Source organism: Centruroides sculpturatus, unplaced genomic scaffold (genome assembly GCF_000671375.1).
Source record: "Centruroides sculpturatus isolate CEXI.00-Female unplaced genomic scaffold, Cexi_2.0 scaffold2716, whole genome shotgun sequence".
NCBI classification, from domain to species: Eukaryota; Metazoa; Arthropoda; class Arachnida; order Scorpiones; family Buthidae; genus Centruroides; species Centruroides sculpturatus.
Window position 1 is genome coordinate 13,268 of NW_019386836.1, and position 6,786 is coordinate 20,053.

Here is a 6,786-nt window from a genome sequence, read left to right on the forward strand (position 1 = left end):
ACGAAAATTACCATAAGTACAAGATACGAAACAACTAAACTAGAAGTCCGACGTATTTTGAACACTATTTGATAAGATAAGAACACAGACAATGTAAAGAAAATTGTTATAGCCACTGAAAACGCCTTTGATAAAATTTTATCTGCATCCTTAATTATTTGTAATACACAAGAATAAGTGCGGAAAATATCAGAAACCTTTAGATCTTCATCCATCAGATTCTCATTAACATAATTAAATATGGCGTTCAGTTTCCAGCAAATAACAGCAAGCAATGCAATACAGGTTATTACAACGGAAAACGTAATATTTATCCTATATACAATAAGACGTGTACTGTAAACTGTTTTACATAATACGTAAATAATACCATTTTTCGCAAACTGCAAATTTATTTTAAGATAAATTCCCGCTACTATTGCTGATATTACAATACTAATGATATATACAACTGGAATCCAAATATTTATAACGAGAGACGACATCATATCTAGTCGCTTTTCGTACTTTGCTGGAATTTCGACTGTTATTAAATATCTAAAATATCGTTTTGCTTGACTAATTGTCTTATTACACATAAATATATAAAGAATTATAATAATAAAAATATACCAACTAAGATAAATGGTACAGATAATACTTATATCTTCTTTCCAAGTTTCTAAATATTGAGAAGAAAACTGTTTTAATTCGGGAAGAAATATCATAGTCATCATCCAAATGCTGCCTGAACAATATAATAGAATAAGCATGAAACTGTAGAATTTCGATATAAATTTGCAAAATGCATTTTCCTCATCGAAACAAGCGTACAACCCAAATACGCGTATGCAATTCGAGAGTGTTATTAAGAGCTGTTCTGTCTTGTTCAAATTTCCTGCCATGTTCACAATTTTTTTAAAAGCTAGGAGTATTTTCTAATTTTTTCTGTCTAGCTATAGAGAAAACCTTTGATTGCTGCTTGCTCGTGCTCAGCTTGTTTCTGAACGGACATAAATTCTTTAAGCAGTATTAATGACAAATCTAGATTTCCTTAATTTTATGCTATTTACGGAAAATCGATTTCAGTTATATTTCTCGTATAATGTTAATGCATATCGATTATTAAAAACCCCATACATTTCTCATTAAACCATGCATATCTCTATTAGACCAAATATTTATTAAATGGTTTATTGTGAAAGCAGAAATTCTTTCGCATTTCAGAGATAATAAATTATACTTCAATATAATATTTATATAAAGCAGTTAGTTGTTTTATTATATTTTTCAGATAAATTTCTATTTTTATGTAGATATGTAATCGTTTTGAAACAAAAATTTCAATATAAAATATTCTTCCATAAATGTTTTTAAAATACATTTCTATGTGATTTACTAATTGACGGGCTTGGTAGAAAACGAGGTATCCAATATCCAGAAGTTTACCAAAAAAAAACTTTGTGTTTGAAATTTGCCAGCACATTGATATGCAACTTCTTATTAATGTGCTTATATAACCCATGGAGTATGCAACTTTTCGAGATACGCTGTTTTTTTCACTTAATTCCTAAACTGTGTGTTCAGAGACAATACACAATTTAGGAACTACATAAAGTTGTATTCTGCTTTATGTTATTTATTGATAAAAGGTTTTGCCTAATTGACAATTGATTGAATCTGCTTTTAGCTCTTAAGGTGTCATTAAGAAATTATATTACGCAGTTCTTACTTAGAAAAATCGATTAGGATGATAATATTGATCATATGCAATATATATCTAATGGAATTATGAAATTATTATGTCATTAGTGGTATAAATAAATTTGCATTAATGGCATAAACTTAATTTTTTTTTACCATACTTTCAAAATCTACTTTACCCTGAAATAAATAATTGATGTTTTACTCGTTCTTGTCCTTTCGTACGTAAACGCCAAGAAGTTTTTCCATTCTTGACCTAATAGTAAAAACAGAAAACACCAAATTTATAATATAGGCCTACTACTTCATGCAAAGAAACACAATCGTCAGTAGTTCACATACCCCTGGATTTTTAGGCGATTGTTCTTTGCCAATGTCACATTCCTTGATACACAAACTAATAATCGATGCTGTTGTATGTTTTTCTCTTCTGAATCCATAACACAAAATATGAATTTAATCTTTGTTTTTTTTTAAAATTGCAATAAGTATTATTTATCAAAATATTTATTTAGGTAAACATCTATTATAAAAAATCCAGCAACTAGTTTCTTAACCTTCCCGTCAACAGTTAAAACTGAGTGTGTTGATATTTTATAATTCAATATCTTTATATTTTTAATTATTATGAAGTGGGATTAGCTTAATTTTGAGGGTAGAGATGGAAATTCTACAAAATCGTAAATGCTAAAATTCATTAAAATCTTTATTAAGTCCGATCCTACTCAAGATAAGACACATGATTCCCGTTTATTTCCCCACTCCTCAACCTTTAACCACCAAAATTCAGTAGCATCAACCCTGCTAATACACAAACCTCCCTGCAAAATTTTAGAAAATTTCGACAAAAAGCACGGGAGTTATTAAGCTTCACATAGGTTGAAGAAAATCACGCCCCCCCACATACTCACATACACAAACACTAATATCCATGCATTCGTAAAAAAATCTCGGAATTTTTTGCATTTCTTGACGTTTCAAGGTCCCCTGAGTCCAAAAATATAAAAATGTTGCGGTCGGTCAGTTTTTGACAAAGAATATTCCACAAAAATAATTTGATGAGCGTATTGTGTATATATATAAAACTGGAACGTTTCCATTTGGTAGTTTATTTTAATTTTTGAGAATTTGTAAATATTGAATTTTATTACTTTTTTGTTTGTTTATGTTTTTAAAATTGTTTTTAAAAAAAACAATATTCTATTTGAGGAGCGTATTATGTTATCAGTGAGAAGTTTTCTCGGTTGGTAGTTTAATTTTCGATTCTTATTCTATTTACTGTTTTGGCCTTTCTTAAAATTGCTGATGTCGAATACTTACACGTATTTTTGTAGCTTGAAGATGGAACGTTTTAATCTCAAAATGCATAGCGAATAAAAATTTCTTGTGCCAAAAAGACTTGTCTCCTGATTAATAATATAAAAGTTTTTTAAATAAAAATTCATAACAGCCGGGAAAGTTAAGAAACTCTCGTTGTTAGATTTTTCAAACATCAATTGATACAACAAAAATACAGACAATGATAAAAATATTATCACGGTCGATGACAACAACGTAGACAAAATTGACTTTTGTAGTAGAAGAAACGCATAGAAAATTAAATTCTTAATAATATAAGTAAATATGGCGTTTAATCTGAAGCAGATAAAGGCAAACACGAGCACGCAATTAGAACAGAAATTGTGATTTTTATTACATATGCCATAGTAAGTGTAGCGTAAATTGTTAAAAATGTTAAATGGTTGATATCATTTCTAGCACAAATCGTGAAATGTTTCATGCACAAATCGTGAAAGTTCATATTTTGATCTTTCCAACTAAACAGAAATATCATCAAGCCTACTAGGCTAAACTAATCTTCGTAATAAAATACATAATGCATCAATTCCAAGTAAACGTGATCCATTTTCACAAATTATTACAGATGGAAAGCGTAAAGCAGAATTCAGATGAAACAAATCATCTCTTGAAAATCTATAAAAATTAAAAATTTTATAAGTATTATTCCTTTTTTAAGTATTTTCTTTAATTTATAAATATATCACTTACCGAAAGTAAAACAAGCAATCAGAATCAGTCATTTGATTTAAATTTATTCTTGCTTTTGTCACAGGTAGATCTTTAGTGATATGATATAATAAAATGGCTTCTTCATCTCTTTCATACTGATCCAACANTTATTACGAAGATTAGTTTAGCCTAGTAGGCTTGATGATATTTCTGTTTAGTTGGAAAGATCAAAATATGAACTTTCACGATTTGTGCATGAAACATTTCACGATTTGTGCTAGAAATGATATCAACCATTTAACATTTTTAACAATTTACGCTACACTTACTATGGCATATGTAATAAAAATCACAATTTCTGTTCTAATTGCGTGCTCGTGTTTGCCTTTATCTGCTTCAGATTAAACGCCATATTTACTTATATTATTAAGAATTTAATTTTCTATGCGTTTCTTCTACTACAAAAGTCAATTTTGTCTACGTTGCTGTCATCGACCGTGATAATATTTTTATCATTGTCTGTATTTTTGTTGTATCAATTGATGTTTGAAAAATCTAACAACGAGAGTTTCTTAACTTTCCCGGCTGTTATGAATTTTTATTTAAAAAACTTTTATATTATTAATCAGGAGACAAGTCTTTTTGGCAAAAGAAATTTTTATTCGCTATGCATTTTGAGATTAAAACGTTCCATCTTCAAGCTACAAAAAATAAATAATCGACATTGGCAATTTTATGAAAGGCCAAAACAGTAAATAGAATAAGAATCGAAAATTAAACTACCAACCGAGAAAACTTCTCACTGATAACATAATACGCTCATCAAATACAATATTGTTTTTACTTTACAGAAGATACGAATTGTATCATTAGTGATCCAAAACAATGATCAAAAGAATGCTCTTTACAATTACATAAGTAAGATATTGAAATTGTTTTAGAGTAATTAGAACCCATTTTCAAATACTGTTTTGAATTTTATTCTTAATTAAAGCTACAACTAGTTTTTCAAATAAACATATACAAATATATCAGGTAATGTCTGCAAATTTTGACTTAAACAGAAAATTATGCAATGAAACCGAACACAAACTAATTATGTAAAAGTAATAAGTCATACAAATATTAAGTTATTTTCACTAATTACAAATTACTAATTATTAATCACTAATTTTCACTAATTACAAATTACTAATTACTAATCACTAATTTTCCTAATTACATTCTAAGGACTAAATGTTTTCATATCAAATATTAAAAACGGCATTGTTAATACAGATTTTAATTACTGTAATATAATTGTATTAATTATCGAAGTGATGCAATACAGTCCATTCAAATTATTCATTTTTAATCATATTTAATATATTTAATTTTCAGTTCTCTGTCCGTGATTTCGCCATTTCTTATATGAATTCAAAATTAATACTATATAATATTATAATGAATAAGTTGAAAAGAATAAACCAGCTTCAATCTTCTGTCCTCAAAAATCTGAGTTGCAGGAAGAAAACGTGAATCGAGAGAAATACGCTGCAAAGCTGTTCAAAAGCAATATTTAAACAATTACAAGTCGGATTTAAGAAATTTTGCATTCCAGTAAAAAATATAAAGATCTATATTAATTTTATTTTGGTAAATTCTTAAAATGTTATTATAATAATATTAAAATATTCAATATTTTATAACTACACAAACACAAAAAAACTTACTTGAAAAATTGTGTATTTGGTGACTAAGAATTTATGAAATAATGTTAAGCCAAATGGAGGATTACATTTCTTTATCATAATACTCAGCTTCAAAAATGAAAAATATAAAAAATAAATTTCTGGTAAAATGTAACTTTAATTACATGTTTTTAAAAACATATGAAAGTAATAATAAAAATTAAATATTCATATCTTTAAAAAAATTACTTATCCAAACAAAAATACCCGAGATGTAAAAGATTGCGCCAAGTAAAAGTTTATGGCAAAGTTGACAACGGTCAAAATTTTTCTTATCAGTTTTTCTTTAGTAAACATAAGCTTGGCGATTGGAGGCGAATTGTAGAAAACTACAATACAGGTAAAAATCTTGTGGATATCGCTTCTACGCATCAAGCTTATGTTTACTAAAGAAAAGCTGCTAAGAAAAATTTTGACCAGTCTAAATTGTCATAAATTTTTACTTGGAGCAATTTTTTACATCTCAGGTGTTTTTGTTTAAATATCAATTGTTTTTATTTAATAACTATATTATTATATCAAGACATAAGATAATGATGTACAGTACAATTCGATCGCTAATCGCTGTCAGAACGTGTTGCAAACAGAACTCTTTCGATACGCCGCGCCGTTTAGAAATATGGTTTAAAAGTTTTAATTGGCATTAATTTAGGATTTTGTTATTCCGGATAACATTTTGAATGAAAATCTTTCGTTTTCATGCAATTTTATCCTTATGAGCGTAAGATTAAGCCATAAAAGTAAAATAGCGCTATGGAGAATCCCTGGTGAACTTTGACCTATCAACTCGGAAGTTTAACTAGCAACTCACAATAACGAGAAAAACTTAGGTTTAAAATTTGAAATTTATAAACCTAGTATTTTTTTTTGTCTACCAGCGCGGTTTTTTTGTCTACAACTTTTTTGGAGATTTTTGTACTTTTCGTTTGCTTCTATTTCGGCAACCGCATTATAGAAAATGTTGGAATTTTGCACACTTTCAGAAAATAATTACCTTTCGAACGACGTGTTCGAAATTATTTTAAACGTTTTGGTGAGTGCGGAGAAATCAGCAACTATGATTCTAGTATATATAGTTAGTTATTGATTTTCTTAGCGCGGAGTCACTGCTCTCGATTTTTATCAGAAACATAAAAGTATTGTTTGATAAATATGTTGAGAATGATAATGGCTTTTTACGTTTGTTTTTCTTTATAAACCAAGTCGAGATCGTTTAGAAACAATTTTTCAAATGATACGAATGGGAAGATAATGTAATAATTAATAAATTCCATCTTCAAGCTACAAAAAATAAATAATCGACATTGGCAATTTTATGAAAGGCCAAAACAGTAAATAGAATAAGAATCGAAAATTAAACTAC

The 6,786-nt window shown here is 28.0% G+C and overlaps 1 long non-coding RNA gene across 1 annotated transcript in view; it reads right to left on the reverse strand.

Moving 5' to 3' along the window:
• Positions 1 to 5,493, reverse strand: part of LOC111615834 — a 15,536-nt gene extending 10,043 nt beyond the window's left edge. The window contains exons 1-3 of the long non-coding RNA XR_002755143.1: positions 5,406 to 5,493; positions 2,026 to 2,113; positions 1,863 to 1,939 (exon numbers count right to left, since the gene is read on the reverse strand). This is a non-coding gene — a long non-coding RNA (uncharacterized LOC111615834). The remainder of the gene's footprint in view (positions 1 to 1,862; positions 1,940 to 2,025; positions 2,114 to 5,405) is intronic.
• Between the last annotated feature and the right edge of the window lie 1,293 nt (positions 5,494 to 6,786).